The 17,559-nt window shown below is 38.6% G+C and overlaps 1 protein-coding gene across 2 annotated transcripts in view; it reads right to left on the minus strand.

The window, feature by feature from the left end:
* Nucleotides 1-17,559, minus strand: part of LOC107740326 (alpha-1,3-mannosyl-glycoprotein 4-beta-N-acetylglucosaminyltransferase C-like) — a 117,050-nt gene that overhangs the window by 32,477 nt on the left and 67,014 nt on the right. The window lies entirely within an intron of this gene.

Consider the following 17,559-nt stretch of genomic DNA (forward strand, 5'->3'; position numbering starts at 1 on the left):
AAGCAATGCAGTGAAGTGTTGTAATCTATTATCACATACTTAATATGGCTAAATGACTACTAGAATATTAATTTTAAACAATGTGTTGTTATTTATTTTTGCATTTCTTCAGTACACTCATGCTTCACACTTCATTAATGCAAATCAGATCATGTTTATTCATGTTTATGGATGATTAGTACAGACTATCATTTTTTCCCCTCATACTTCATAATAAGATAAATTAAAGCACATAGCTGTACTATGAAACAGTACACTGTCTGTACATTTGAATTATAATTCTGAATGTATTGTTTGTCATTAAATAACGAAACATTTAAAAATAAACTATGCAAGCACATGAGTATATTAGTTTGTGTGCAAGTTATGGGGTCTGTACTTCTGTAATTGATTCAAAACATGTTCACATGAACTGTGTATTGATTTCCTAAGTGCCAGACGTCACTGTACTATCGCTTTTCACTTTTCACAATTCCTGGTGTTCTTCTTACTCTGTGTTGTCTATAAAGCCCCCTTTCAGCCCTGTGAAAACCATAAGGCTGAATCTCTAACCGCCTCACTGACTGACAGCTTTGCTACTTGCCCTCACAGGGGGCACATAACAGTGGCTTTCAGTTTGTCTTGTTGCTTTATTTCTGGAATAGATTGTGAACGCATCAGTGAGTATTGTGCTGTGTTCAGGATGAGTGAGAATGACCTCCATTTCCCTTTGTAAGCACTGTCATAACGCCTCCCAGCCTTAAGAGAGGGTGAATGTGGCTGCGTATTGTCACTATGATTCATGGCATGAATCAATGCCTAATGATGGGATTTAAAGAGAGGAACATCAAAGAAAAGATACTGGAGATTTGCAGTGCAGCTATTGTTATTCGCATCCAGATAATCTACCATTTTTGAGAGAATTTTCTATAGGCCTTTCTATCTTCCATATATCATGGATTGTGGTCATGTATATTCAAATATGCAAATATGACATCAGGCTGAGGAGATATAAAAAGTATAATTACATCACCATAGTCTCAAATAGCTTAAAAAGAATGACATACAATGCACAGAGCAATGAAGTTATGTTTTTACACACGAAATGTACTTTTAAATCAATAACACATTTTACATTAAAGCACTGTATTAGAACTTGATTAGTTTTGGCAAAAATATGTGATCCATGACACCTGAAGCTTCATTTGCCTGAGAACTAGACTGCTTTAGTATTTGGTTAAAAAGGAATGAACACTAGTTCATTTATATTTATATATAACCGAAAGGAGTCTGGATGCATGGCAGACCATCCAGTGAAACATTTTGCAGCCAATACTTTTTTTTATTTAACTTAGGGTTAGGAAACAGAACCAGTTTTTATTCTGAAAATTCTGTAAACAAATAATTTAATAATGACATCTGTTTACATAAATGGTTCTCGCACATGCATTTGTCTGCAGATAAGGAATAAGCACCATACTAAATTACTCTAGTAAAGTCCAATTCTCAAGCTAATGATATGAGCCGGTTCTTTTTAGTGAATCAAAACATACCGCATGACCAGTGAGAACAGATTCCTAAGCTAATGACTCTTATTATCTTTTAAACAGACATACAGCACAACCAATGTTCTGTCAAAGGCTGATTCATTCTTTAAATCACATTATAATGTTTATAACATTTAGCTTTGATTTACCCCCAAGAAGGTTCCCTTATTTACCAAACTGATGTTAAGGTTCATCCCCAGCATAAAATCACTGCAACATTTTTCACTGTGAGATTGGGAGAATGGATTCCAACATAACAAATATACAAAAAAACAAAAACAAAACAGTAATACCAATAATAAATAAATAACAAAAACATGAAGTATAAACAAACAAGTATACTAGCCTAATAAATTGTTTAATAAAGAAAGTGACCCCCTTTGCCTTTCTTCCTAACTGGAGAATTGCAGTCTAACAAGAAGAACAGTAAATTTTCTTTATTAAACAATTTATTAGTACTTGTTAAATTTGTAGATACGGTCCGAGTTGACAGATTTCACAGAAAATCACATAATGTATGATGGGCACAGATTTTTTTTAGCTTTACCGTAAATTGGGATTCCATCCAGTCGGATGACATCAAGCATGTTTGATATTTTTATATTTTTATTCAATAAGTCATTCAGTGTATGATGCCCAGTTTTTTTCTGTATCTATTTACAAAGTTGGCAAATGTATGATGCCTAATGTTTTCAAATCTGTTCAGATTTTAAAAGTCATGTAATGTATTCCAGCTTTAACCCTAGTAGGAAAATTTCTGCATTAAAAACAAAAACAAAAAAAAAATTTTTACTTAATTTTTAGAAATGAGGACGTCCCCAAAAGGAGGTTTTGTTAGATTTAGCTCACGTCTGGGTACAAATTTGTGCCTGAAATAAGGTACACAAACACACACACACACACACACACACACACACACACAATGGGTTTTTGTGTTTGACTAATGTCTGTGACTAATGCAAAATGTAGAAATCAGATACAAAATGACCACTGACAAAGACTCAACACATCACTGGCTGAAGTGAATTCCAATATCTGACAATTTGGTGAAGCCATTTACAAACCAGAAGAGAAAATGGCAATAACAAGCCTGAAGATGACTAAACCACAATCTAATCATGCATAATTCATGAAATGTATAAACACTAAGAAAAATAAGACAAACACAGTCCTGATCTGTTTGTTTACAGCCAATTTTAACTAACTAACATGAAAGAAGTTGTCACAATTAGTTTGGTATTTCACCCTGGTGGAGAGAACTGCCATAACTTGTGACAGATCTGGCATTTGGGGGTATGTTAGTCTGTGTTTGTGTGCGAGCAGGAGGGAGAAAAGTTTTTGCTGGACAGACAGATAATACACAATATCAGTCACAGCCGCACCGTCAGCGCTGCAGGAGCCTGACGACTCCAAACTTCTTCTCATTTCACTCTCTGCACCACCCAGTGGGCAGTCACTTAAAATAGAAGACAATAACATGCATGGAGGCCCCTTTGAGGTGGCAGTAAAAGCGTGTCTGATTGAGCCCAATGCCTGCAGATAAAACTGGCTAATACGGGTTCTGGTTTGCAGAACATACAGCTGCGTATTCAATAAACTATCGAACCACATATCTAATGTATAGTTATACGAGCATCCTCTGGAATTTTGTAGGATGCAATGGCGATATAATTTAGCTGCAGCGCATCATCCAGAACATAAATCTTAATCTAAACTGAGATGCTATAAGCGATCTGCCACTTTAAGATGCCTGAAGTGACACGGATGATTAGGCGAAAAAGGAACGACATGACAATGCACATATAGCATCTCTCTAAGCTCTTGCCAAGATTCCTAATTCCCTGTGTTTGTTCGCAAGGATTAGTGGGTGCTCGGCGCTCTGTACCGACTCATCGAGTGCTCCCACTAATTCTTATCCGACCATGACAAAAGGCGGACAAATTTCTCGAATGACTCTACTGTTAGTCTTGCATGATTTAGATTCACTCTGCGCCGCCTGGTTACTCAAAGGTGAGGGAACCACGTTATTAGCCAGTTATTCTGCAAATGACATTTTCCCCCGCCTTACAGACATTTGAGATTTACACTCTAATTGCGACTAACTAGACAAGTGCCCTTTCTTTTGGCTTGACCTCACTGGCATTAATAGTTCAGATTAAATCAAATGTCATTCCACACTTAGGTAATTGAATTATATCTCTGTGTTCCCCCTGACATCTGCAGTGATTCATTTTCTTTCCCCCTTTTGTAAATCACCCAGGACTTCAATTTAGATTTGTGTCTCCCTGTTTTCGTCGAGTGGAGGGAGAGGAATCGATCTGGTTGCCCCCCTCAGCATCAGAGAGGGTCTTACCGCTCGCACGGCATGATCGATTTACAGTGTGGAAAGCTGTTTCTTTTTTAATCCTTCGAGAAACAAACCATAAACGGTTACCAGGCGTAGAGTTCATGCGCGCGTGTAACGCTGACAGTGAGGACTGAACAATATGTGAGAGGGTTGATGGCCATTTAGCTCAAGGCTAATGTATAAGCATAGCCATTTAATCCTTCAGAACAGAGACAGATCAAGTTAATGCACCCTGTCACATCCTCTCTGCCTCAAGACAACTCTGCTCAATGTAAAAAAGGCCCTCAGCAAACTCCATTCAGCTGGTTAGAGGATATCAAGAGACTGCCTGCCCTCTATTGCACCGATTCATGTGTGTTTTCAAACAGTTGCAATCTCATCTGAAAATGTCTGTTGGCAAAGGGTGTATTTATTGATTTATTTTGAAAATTTTGTCAACAAGGGCGAAATACAAAAAGACAATATGAAAGACGATCATGACGATAATTTTTAGAATAATTCAGAAAAATATAAAAAAGAACATCAACAAAGCTAACAATGCTTTTAGGAGGGAAAAAAAGATATTTATGTTTCATATACATTGTTTGTGTGTGCATTTGTACTTACAGTACAATACATACACACATATGAACATATGCACACACACAAACAAACTATCTATACACTAACACACACACACACACACACACACACACACACACACATATATATATATATACATACATACATATATGTGACGTTATTAGAGAATACAGATGACAGAAAACACAAAAACCTTAAATGTTACATGCTAGTCAAAATGTGTGTGACTTAGTGTTTGCATAACGTCTGTCTATCATAGCATAGTTGTGAATATGCCATTGCTATAATTCACTGCATATAATGCAATATCCTCAGAAGTCCATGGAACCATGGAAACCATGGAAAAATAATAATAATCAAATAATCAAAGCATGAAGACTTCACTATGCGTGCATCAATACACTCTTTCCACATCAAGGACAGTTTTTTTAAATGTTCTGTTTTATGATGATAAATCTTTTATCTGAATTTCTGAGTAAAATATATATTCAATTATAAATTCTAAAAATTAAACCATTTAAATTATAGATTGAAATGATAAATTCTAAACAGATTCTTGTGTCATTTCTACAGAAGAAAAACAAGAATAACATGAAAAACACTGCTGACCCATGCTAATGTCTGTGATAACAGTGCTAGTGTCACTGCTGCGAGTCCCTCAGATCTGTACAAAGGTTTGAGCAAGGGCTGCATTGAGTGGCTGTTGTAATTCTCAGAGAGACAGGCCTGCAATCTCCAGTTTCCCAGACACAAATCCTGCTTATCTGCTGAGGGGAATCCTCCCCTCCAGTCCTTCTCTGCGGTCCAATCCCACGAGTTCCACCAGCTAAGCACAACCATCCAAGGGGACCAAAAGCATACAATTATATCACACAGTTGCCAAAACTGACCAATGAAAATATATCTTTGGGAAATTATCTGTGGATTTGAGTCTTCAGTCAGGAAGCAGATGATGATCTATGCATAACAGGCCCATATAAGTGTCGACTTCACAGCTTCCAGCTTGTTCCACGAGAGCTTCTTAAAAACCTTACATGGGCAGAATTTGTAATTTATGGTGTCAGACGCTACCGGTATCAGAATGCATAATGCAAACATGCCATATCTTTGGTACAAACGATCTGAAGCTACATTGAAAAGGCACAGCTTGGTCTGTCTAAACTCTTTCTCCATCCCATAGGACTAACGGAGGGTGCCAGGAGATGAGAATCTGGATTTTGTTCATCACTTGCAGATGGTGGCCCATAATGAGTTTCTGGCCAAACAGGACATGGTAGATTTAAACAGCTCAGAAAAGCGTTCCCTAAGCAGGACAGCCTGCCAGATTGCAAAGATGTTGAGAGGGAGCTTTTAGCCATTGCATGTTGTCACACCAGGAATTTGCATTTTGTCTCAAAAACATAGTCTAATTGTGTAAATAACAGATATTGCTGACAGCAAAATCCATTTTATGTTTTTTTTTAATAGTAGCTGATTTAATTTCCCCTCACATGTTTTCATACAGCTTTCTCACCCTGAATTTGCAAAGTTGCACTGTTAGTTGTATTTATGTAAATGTGAGGTAATCATTTGACAGAACATGCGATGATGACGTCCACTGAAAGCTCGTTAATTTTATTTGCTATGACAACGTGAAACTGCATTGTTCTCTCTGAATCATACCATAATCTAATTAATTCAAATGGACATCAATCAACAACTTGACACACACCGCTTATTGATTCTACACAACGTCTGCTCTGCATGAAGGATTACCTTCAAATTAACAAGATCTCAAAACATATATCATACCCCAGTCCGTTTGAATTTATCGTACCTCACTAAATCCAAATCAGGTTTCTCAATTTGTTCTCAAGGACTGATGGATTATTAAAAATGAACAGGCATAAATTATAAAAATGGTTCATGGGTTTTCATGGGATAGGCTTTGATGACAAATGTTCTAGTGTGTGATGATTATGAGGAACTGGCAAAATATCATAATTCACACCACCTCCTCAAATCTCACCCCTAATGATTTAAGTGATGATATGTCATCTTAAAGCACTGAGGTGGCTGACGCACATGACAACCCTTGTTCATTAGGTCTGATAAAATGTCCCACACCAGGGTAAAATTAAGCTCATTTCAAGCATAATAGAGGCCCATCATCGCCTCACTGTATCCGCATTTTGTTTTCCACCATCTCGTCCTGAAATACAATATGGAGGTGGCGTTACGACGAGAGTCTTTTCTTGCAAGTATTATTTTCATATGATTTCATGTTGATGTCAAAAGAAATATGAGGTTTATTAGTTTCCTAGTGCTTTGTGTGCTTCATTATTTTGCCGTGACAGTTTAGTCTGGAGGAGGGAGGGGGGTGTTTTTCATTAAACGCTTGTATCGTCTCAATGCTAATGGCAAACGTGGGGAGAACAGGAAATTAAAACCTACATCAATATGTGAGAGGCCTTCCACAATAACACATTTTCAGCCAGACTCTCAATTCATTATGTGCTACAGTGCAAAACATAGACTACCGTATGTTTTTCCTATTCTGTTTTTATCGATAAGTGACTAAATCCACTGTCTGCAAGCCTAGTGTCTTGGTGTCTGTCACTGAGGATATTTCAGCATGAAGACTGATGGTATTCTGTGGTAATGTAAAGCTCTCGCAAACTATTCGCAATCCAAACATTCATCAACTCTCCTCTGTCTTTTTTTTCCTTTTTCATTACAGCTAATAGGAGAAGGAACACAAAACACATTTGGGCCCTCTGCGCTCCATAAAGAATATAATCAATTCTTTATCATTGCATTCGGGAGGCTTGAGGGCTGTCAAGCCTGGGAAAATGATATTGTTGGAGACTAAGAGGAGATAAATTCACGCATGGAGATTTGCTAATGGCGAATGGGATCAGGCACTGTCCGGTTTGTCTGAGTCACGTTACTGATGATAAAGGACAGGCCGACGATGACCCGCGGTGCGCCTGTGATGACAACATGATAACATTCAACCATATCATGATAGCAAGAACAGATATCAAACCGTTTCCTCTGTCGAGATCCCCTGGGATCTCAGAAAACGCACATTAACTAGCCCTCCAGACAGGTGGTAAATCCTCTTGACGTGTTTATACTTATTTTATAGTCACAACAACCACATTAAAGGATGGCAGCTGGAGAGCCAGTATTTCAGCACGTCTGCGTATGTTTGAGTGGTGACGGTCTCCATAGTGACCTGAGAGGTAGCATCTTTGAGAGGAAGTTGCCAGAGACAATGAAGCAACAAACATCAAAGGAAACTAGCATTTGCACATCATGTAGGAAATAATCAAGCAGTGTCTGGAGACATGTTCACACTGCTATCAATAATTCATCGAACTTGGCTTTATAATAACTGACAGCTCCTCTGTTCTCCCGCATGCTTTCTGGAAATTTCCCCTTTTTCATCTGCAAAGCTGAGCGATGGCTCCGCACAAAAGAATCAATATAGCAGAAAACAAGGGATTCTGACAATTTTATAGCTGCGCTAAGCTAATCTTAGACTGGGAGTCGTTCCATTAAACTCCAATATGACTTCCCCAGGCCCAACTTCTGTCATCGAATGCTAAACATTAATTGGTTTATCAAAGGTTAATTGCTCAATGGATACTAGGCAGTTGAAGTTTAATTGTGCCATTAAATGCTCTCACTAGAGCCCTGGGTTTGGGTAATGGATTTTGTCATTTGAATGAAAATATTATTTGGTGGCAGCTGGACTGATAAGAGTGTTGAGCATTGACAGGTCCATGCCCTCTCACACAGTGTCTGTCACAAAGGGACAATACACAGAAGCGCATGAGTACACATGCTCGCTGCAAACAGTGATCGTATTTAGCTATGCTTTGTAAATCTAAATGACTCATGCTTCACTGTGGCAGACTTGTCGTTCTGTGCCGGATTTTATGAATGCATTTGCGTCTGCCATTAGGGTGTAGCACATCAAAAATGGGATGAGGAAATTGCATGAGCTACACTTGGGCAAAATTCAGAATTGAGCTAGCTCCATTTTAGTTTATGAGTGTGAATTTGAATTACAGTGGCCATGCTGACAGGAAGTTGAATTGGAATGACAGGAAAGAGATTTACTGAACTGCAGTTCAAAGAAATTCAATACAAGTACGGCATTCGGGGGGTTTCCATACCTTGGTTGAGAAAAGTTATCTTTGTCAACACTGAAATTCTTTCTCGACAAACAAGGTTTAAAAATGAGTTAAACTGCTTGTTTGGAATTTTAATTCATTTAAATTTAAAGCTATGTTTAATTTGAATTGCAATTCTGCATCCTTTTGCTTTCTGCATTTAAATTCAGGAATTTAGTGGGACTTTAAAAGTCATTCACAATTCAGTTCTGAATAGTGCACTATCCTGGCATGGCCACTGATGTGGAAAAAAATAATAATAAAAACAAGAAGAAAGATATGTGAGTTTCACCATTCAGAGGTATTGCCCTGTCATTTTAAGAGATATTTAGAGTATCTTGTGCATCACATATGCATTTTTGTGCATTTAGCCTAACAGTATATACATTTCCAAACCAAACCTATCTTGTCTCAGTATGTACCTTCCCTGGGAATTTAACCAGTGACTGTGGCTTTGACACCACAATGCTTTACCCATCGAGCAATAGCAACACAAACTTGCAAGAATCGTTGTTGTACCAACAATACCTCTCATTTTTTAACACCAGTTTCATTAACGATCACTGGATCATTCTCAGCACAATTATTTCAAATAATTGACCTTGAATTGTTGCTTCCAAACAACCATTCTTCCCTTCCATGCTTAATTAATCAGGACATCCACAGTAATTAATCTCAGAGGAGAACTGATTATGTGGCATAAAGCGATGGGTTTGTATTACACTGCTCTGTGGGCATCAATAACCAAATGTTAAATGAGTGGAAATGAAAATAAATAAATAAATAAATAAACAACGCTTTCATGATTCCTAATGGCTTTGGCTGGGGTCCCAGCTTTCTAGATAAATGAATAACTGCATGATGTTTTTATTACATGCAAGATAAAAATTGAGGTCATTCCTGCAGGCAAAACTGGAATCTATAGGGGTGATTCCTGACTTGCAGTACTTTTTATGTTCTCATCATACAGCCTATGTCTTGATATAATATACATAATTCTTAAACACGAAAATCATATTAGTCTTCTCTTATCAACAAAATTACAATTAAACTAATAAACCAACTTTTTTATGCTATAGCCAAAAAAACCTGATGTCCAATATTAAAATGATCCGATACTCAAATTCTATACTCATTGTAAGAAAAAAAATCCATAGAAAAACAAATACCCTGGCAGAAAAATACATGGTTTCATACTGACATTATAATGGCCATTATGACAAATGCCCATTTATGGTTTATGGTGCATTTCTACAGTATATAATTGATCAAAATATAAGATAAAATATTAAAAATAAAAAATATAAAAAATATATATTAAATAATATTAAATATATAAATTATATTAAATAATATTAAAAATATTAGAATTAACTTCTAGCTCCATGTAAGGTAACTTTCGTTTAAGTTTGAGAAAGTCTTATATACCTGTTTATATTAAAACTTCCTTCAAGCTACAAAACGAGCATTTTCATATTTTTTAAAGTTACAGAGCTCAAAATGTACTGTGTGACAAAAAACGACACACTTCATGAAATTAATGTAGAAAGACATATGTGTTTTCTGCAATGCCTGTTTGTGAATGCAGTAGTAAAAGTGGTTCCAATTCCACCCTGCCATTTAGTGTTCAAGTCAAACATGCCATCCAAATAAAAACAAACATTGGGAACAAAGGCCTCGTGCGTCCAGGAATTAGCATCCTGCGCGAAGTGCCAGCTGTGTTTGCTCTCGCCACGGAGGTGTAGCGAAACACTTGACAGTGTGTCACTTCTAATCGCTGCCATTCTGCCGACGCTGCAACACTCATGACCCTCGCCACAAAAGAAGTACACACACTTTCCATCTCCGTAGAGCTCACTGACTGTCAATCTACCTATTCAAATGTTTCCCTCTCCCTGTGAGAGCCTGTTCCTCCATCTCTCCATTTGGCCCTGCCTATAAGTGTCACTTCGGTTTAGATTCCACCACAGCCCCAGAAACGTACAAAAAGAGCTCCCACGGAGGGTTCGGCGGGGTGGAGCAGACCTGCTGTTTTATTAGCACTCCAGGGAAGTGCTGGTTCAAAAAGAGGCCTTGCGTCACACTGTTGATCCCTTTAGCTACATCAAAGAGCAGTTGTGATGATTGCATGGGGAGATTGAATGCCACACTGGGCACTCTTAGCGTGGAGAGAAGTTGTCGGTTCGTGTGAGCATTTAGCATGCTAATTGGAGTAATGGCCATCTGTACAGTACAATATCTGAAGTCCAAGAGATTTTTTGCTTTAAATGCCAGTTTTTATAATTCAAAAGCCCTGGGAGAGAGGTTGAAGCAATGATGATACTTTGGCAAGGGGAAGGGGTATGAACTGCAGCATCTGCTGGGAAATAAACCAATGTTTGTCAAGGACTTCAGGAAAACAACATCGGTGAAATATAACCTGGCAAAAGCCCGGAACGGTATAGATAAGAAATGGAGGGGAATAGACAGGTTGCCGAATGAAAGACACAACCTTAGCAAGACAGAAATTGCAGACTGTATGAAATGCTAGCTGTCTGTAGCCAAACACTCTGGATGGATCCAAAGCTCATAGACTACAGCACAGTCTGAAAGAGAAATGTGAGATTCACACACACACACACACACACACACATACACTCTTTCTCACTACTGCTGCATTTGAAATTCATTTCCAACTCCCCCTCTCCACAAAGTCTCACATTTATTTTTAGCTCTTTGCCTGGGAAGCATAAGAACGTTGAATGAAAATTCATTTCAACCGCCAATAGTGGTGAAAACCTATTTCTCTGAATATGTTCACCCCTGTATAACACTGATATAGTTATGTTTATCATTTGCCTCCACTTACACCAGCCAGTGTTGAGGACAACACTGTCCCAATAATCCAAACAGCCTAATACTTCAGTGTGATAGTTGAAATTCTTTAAAAAGGAAGGCTTTTCTTCATGTCCAGGGTAATTTAACATAGATTACTATGGGCAGCTCTCACATTTAACGTGGTGCTTGCTGTTATACACTTGACTGCGTTCTGCTGACTGAGCTGCTAGCGGTTCCTTGCCCTATCGCCTCCGCTGCAGCCTCCTTATAAGACACTGTGACCATGGAGGTCAAAAATACATAGAGAAAACTATCTGTTAACATTTTTCATGCATATCAAGGGCAACTTCTCAATGACGTACAATCACCAGAGGTACACAACCAAGAGCATCATGACTCACTTTACCCTGTGGTGTTCTACTTGCACCTGGTAAAAAAAAAAAAAAAAAAATTTGAACATGATTAGAAAAGGCTAAATGGTCACATCTTTCACATCTTAAATCTTTGTGGTCAGAAATGACTGACATGAAAAACAAATGAGAAACAAAAAATACAGAGAAATGTTTAGGTATAATTAATCCACAATTCAGCCAGAATAAAGCAGTCTTTGAACATGTTTAAATATATATCCAAATGCAAAATGTTAATAAAGTGCCCAAATGTATCAGCAAAAAAGTACATTCAGTTTATGCTCAGGCAAGTTTTGGTTAAAAAAAAATAAATAAATAAATGAAAAAAGATAAGCAATTTTTACAGTAAAATCAGCAATACAGTGAATTACAACCAATAATGCTTTCCTGTCCACTGCCTAGTGCTTCACATTCCAGTCCAGTAGGTGGCAGAAATATACCTTTTGCATTGGTCTGTAGAAACACCAGAAGAAGCAAGTGAACATTTATGGTGCATTCCATTTGTACTCTCAAGTAAGACATTCTGAGTTCCCGGAACACTAACTAACTGGAACACCCCCTCAAGTTGGAGCTCTGACTTGGAAACTCAGATGAACAACAACAACCCCAACTTCAGAATCCAAAATGGTTGCTAATCTCATCAACATAAGTGAAACAGTAATGGTGCGCACAGTACTATCCGACCAAAATACTATGTAAAATACTGCTTTTTATGTGTTTTATTGACTGGTATTACTAACAATGGACGAGTCTATCTTGGTTTTCTGACTTGTGTACTGGAACGAGGTATATATGACTTGAGTGCAAACAATTTGGTTGAACTATTCCTCTAATTTATCTTTCACTGGTAAAACATCTACTATAATATAATGAAATACATGGGATTTATATGTTGCTGCAAAATAAAAAATCAAGTCAGAATACTTCTGAACGGCCATTAATAGGCAAGTCATGATGGTGTAGTTACTGCATCTACCAGCAGAGGCACTAATTCCTGACCACCAGCTATGAATGACCAGCCTTTGTGATTTTACTCTTTTTCACACTCTGTCCTCTTCACTGTCATGCTTTTAGTAACCTAGGTGAGAACATACATGTTATCTATGCATAGCGTGGCCTAAGGCTGTGTTTCAAAAATGGGTCACAGGCCTACCTAGTCCATGTGCAGTCATCTGATACATGAGCTGATCTGCAATTTGAGTGGAGAGGATGGAGGATAAGCCAATCACAAAAGGCAGAAAACCCCTTTAAACTCCGTCTTTATTGACCTGCTACTCTTAAAAGAGGTGATTGCTCATCTCCCAACACTCGCTTTAAAGGGTTAGTTCACCCAAAAATGAAAATTAGGCTGCGTTTTACTCACCCCCGAGGCATCCTAGGTGTATATGACTTTCTTCTTTCAGACGAATCCAGTCGGAGTTATATAAAAAATTGTCTTTGATCTTTCAAGCTCTATCATTGCAGTCAGCGGGTGTTGCATTGCTTCAGTCCAAAAGAACTTAAATAAAAATCCATAAAAAAAAGTGTCTCACACGGCTCCCGGGGGTGAGCAAAGGCCTCCTGTAGCGAATCGATGCATTTTTGTAAGAAAAATATCCATATTCAAAACATAATAATCACTTGAATCTAGCTTGCGCTCACTGTTACTTGTTACTTTGCACTTTTTGTTAGAAAATGTTTATTTACTATTTATTCAGCTTTTTAAGGTATCTAATGTATTGATACTTAATTTACATGATCTAAATATTCTTGAAAATTAAAAGTCTGTTGTCATTTGGAAGTGTGTAGGCCTTCTTGCATTATTATGCTGTTACATTATGATTATATATTCAGTGGCATAAAATGGTCTTTAAAATGACAATAATATCGCTTATTGCAATTATTTCTGGGGCAATATATCGCACAACAAAAAGTTGTTATCGTGACAGGCCTAGATTCAAGTGATTATTACGTTTTTAATATGGACATTTTTCTTACAAAAAACGCATCGATTCGCTACAGAAGGCCTTTGTTCACCCCCCGGAGCCGTGTGAGACACTTTTTTTTATGGATGGGCGATTTGTATTTAAGTTCTTTTGGACTGAAGCAATGCAACACCCGCTGAGTGGCATTAAACAGCTTGAAAGATCAAAGACAATTTTTAACATAACTCCGACTAGGATGGCTCGAGGGTGAGTAAAACGCAGCCTAATTTTCATTTTTGGGTGAACTAACCCTTTAAGGAAAGGCACTTAGGAAGTTTTTCTAAAACGGCTGCACAGAAGATGGTGCTAATATGGTGAATCTTAAATGTATAAGCCAGATACCAAACAGGCATTAAATACCATCGCTCATGTAAACCATTCCTGCAGAACAAAAGCAGTATGTGCTTATAGGCTGGCATTTGAACAGTCGGATAACGTTCAGCCATAATAACAGTGTAAAAATAGTGGGAGGCATAAATGGGAGCTGCTTTTCTGCTAGGAAGACACATAATAATGCATAGCTTGGATCAGCAGAGTTCGTCTCCGCCGCCAAACTCTTTATTATAAGATGTGAGCTCCCTGGGAGCTGCTGTACGTTATCAGCGCTCGTCAAAGGCACTGTCAAGAAAATGTAAAACTGGGACTTTCAGAGGCTGTCTCAGACGCTGTGCACATTTAAATGAGACAGCCTTATTAATTCTTCAAAAGCTAGGCAGCTTCCTTTTTCTTCCTCTGACTAATTTTGGCACATTTAGGAACGATAAAAGCTCTGTCACCCTCAACAACCCATGTGGATGGTCCCAGTCGTACTTGGAAGTCCAGTCTAGTGAATGCTCCAGACGCTACACTAGCTGCCATTTCAGTTGCAGATAACTGTAAATAAGCCATTTGTAGATTCATGTACCATAAAAAGTGTAAACACTGCAGGCAACATAGCAACAGTGGCTCAACCAATGGCATGAGTTTGGGGCAGGGCTATCTGTTTGGCTTGACCAATGCAAGACAGGGTGTGTGTTCAGGGGAAACCTGCTTGAAAACAGTCACCTGGCTATGCTAATGATTCAGAAATCACACACTTTAATGGTATTGATGCACATGACAGTCAAAACTGTCACACTTGAGTTCCAAGACACTTTCAGGCAAATATAGCATTACATAGATGAAAAATTCCAATTCAGCTCATTGAAAACACATAAACCCACCTGGATTACAAAACAAATAGAAAAAGTGTGGCGCCAGCATTTCTTCTGAACTCCCAATGATGCTGAGATTTGTTCAAGCCATCATAGCCATTTAAAAAATATCTGTCACATTAAGAACGTGTGTCCTATTCAATTTAAATGGAAATGGGCCAGCTTGGAAGAAAAGAAAAAAAGCAGTGAAAAGTAGGCTGACTTTGAGTAAAGCTACAAATGAGAAAATAAGGTGATTAAATTGGAGAAATCTCTTGTCAATACAAATGTAAATTAATTTCTGCAGTCTGTTTATCATCCATGAAGGACAGTGCAGCGTGTGAGGCGGGGCTATTGCATATTCATTGTACAGTAGCAGCACTCTCTCAGTCGGATATAAAGAAAGAGAGGTTTTGTGTATGTACACTTGGAACACCTCGAACAGGGTGTCATGACTGCCTTTTCGTCACATCAGTATATTTTAAAAGAAATAAAAATTATTTAAAATTCAAATGTGTAAGTGTATATATACAAATATTAGAATGATTTCTGAAGGATCATATGACACTGAGGACTGGTGTAATAGCTGCTGAAAATTCAGCTTTGCCATCAGAGGAATAAATGACATTTTAAAATATAAAACAGTTATTTTAAATTGTAATATTATTTCACTATATTGTATGAAAAATAAATTAGTTATGTAACTAATGGCTTGGCTGATAAAACTAGCAGGCATATGTCAGCATATGTATTAATATATTAATGGGCCAACACGAAAGTTACATTAAACATCAAGTTGTCCAAGGCATTCCAGGATTTCTACTGTGAGTATTGTGAAAAAATGCTTGTAATGTTTTTCTAAATGGTTGATAAGTGTTTTAATTTCACGGTTAAAGCTAAGTGTGTAATTCTTTTCCAACATTATGATACTAGTGTAGCGAATCAGCTCATGGGAAATATGAATAATTAATCATAACTAGTTATAATAATTTCTGCAGTCTGTTTATCATCCATGAAGGACAGTGCAGCGTGTGAGGCGGGGCTATTGCATATTCATTGTACAGTAGCAGCACTCTCTCAGTCGGATATAAAGAAAGAGAGGTCAAATGAATATGGAGAGGAGCTGTAGTCATGACCTCTTTCTCTGAAACAAACCTTTCTCACTTTCCCTGAAAAAACTAAGTTGAAGGTAGGGGAAAAGAGCTGCACAAGGACTTGTTTTCATGGGGAGATGGATTGGCTGTTTTTTTTATGCATATAGATGCTCAGCTGCGGAGTTGTACTTTCTGACATGGGACATCAAAGCTCTCATTATCTTAATTAGATATACTTCAGAATCTATTAGCATCAGCTGATTTGCACATCTGAGGAAGATTTTTAATGTGCTATTGAAAACAGATTTTGAAATGCAAATTTTGAGGCTATAATTGATATAATTTATAGATTGATAGGCTTTCGTGTTTTAGTGTGGTCTGGGTAGCTCATTAAAATTCCCTAAGGAGTCTCAAGCTCTAGAGGGCCCTTCTTTACCTTTCTGCAAAACTAAGTACATTTAATCTAAATTAAATAATATTTTGTTCAAAACCAATTAAAATACAATTTCCCTTCAAATCTGAATAAACGTATCACTCCTGACCAGCAAATCTATCTAGACATAACTAGTACTGGTTTTTATTTATTCCCACAAAATACTGAAAGCATCTTTAAAGGGATAGTTTAACCAAAAAAGTTAATAGTTTAACCATATTGTCACGCTACGCTGTTGAGGGAACATGCTGGAGTCACGAGGAAACGTTTAACAGTCTTTAATCAAGAAACACAGGAGATAATCCACAATGGGATCTTGAGCCAACACACATTGAGAACGAGTAGACCTGACAAACACAAACTGAACAGACTAGGACTTTTATACCGGGGATGATTGGGGAACACAGGTGACATCAATGGAACATAATCAAACTAAACGAGGACAGGAACATGACCAAATAAGGCAAAACAGGAACTGAAACATGACAAAACAGGTCCAATCCTGACATATTGCCCCCCTCTCGGAAGGTGCGTCCTCGCACCATAGGCAACAACAGAGGGAGGCATAGGTTGAAGCTAGGGAGAAGGCTCAGGAGGAGGACGGACACCCGGGAGGGGGCCGGCAGACAGAGACCAGTGAGGCAACGAAGGAGGGAGGAGACAGGAGGGGCCCGGAGCAGGAGGAACCAAGCAGGACCCAGGCCATAGCCATGATGGCGACCCACGGTGGAGCCGACGGAGGGAGGAGCCATGGAGGAGGAATGGCCGCCGACTCCAGGGGGCCGACCAATGGCAGCGGAGCAGGTGGTGGAGGAGCCCGAGGCGGAGACGGAGAGCCAACGAGCCAGGGGGATGCCGAGGATCCGGGGGGCCAGGGTGGAGCCCGAGGTCTCTGGCGACCGAGGTGGAAGCGGAGATCCGGAGATCCGCGGCGGAGCCGGAGCGACTGAGGACCAAGGTGGAGCTGGCGGGAGGAAGGAGCGCAACGGAGCCGGTAGGACGGAGCGACGAGGTGCAGCCGGAGGAGCGGAGTCCTGAGGCGATGGCGGGT

Source organism: Sinocyclocheilus rhinocerous, unplaced genomic scaffold (genome assembly GCF_001515625.1).
Source record: "Sinocyclocheilus rhinocerous isolate Xijiao unplaced genomic scaffold, SAMN03320098_v1.1 scaffold2055, whole genome shotgun sequence".
Lineage (NCBI taxonomy): Eukaryota > Metazoa > Chordata > Actinopteri > Cypriniformes > Cyprinidae > Sinocyclocheilus > Sinocyclocheilus rhinocerous.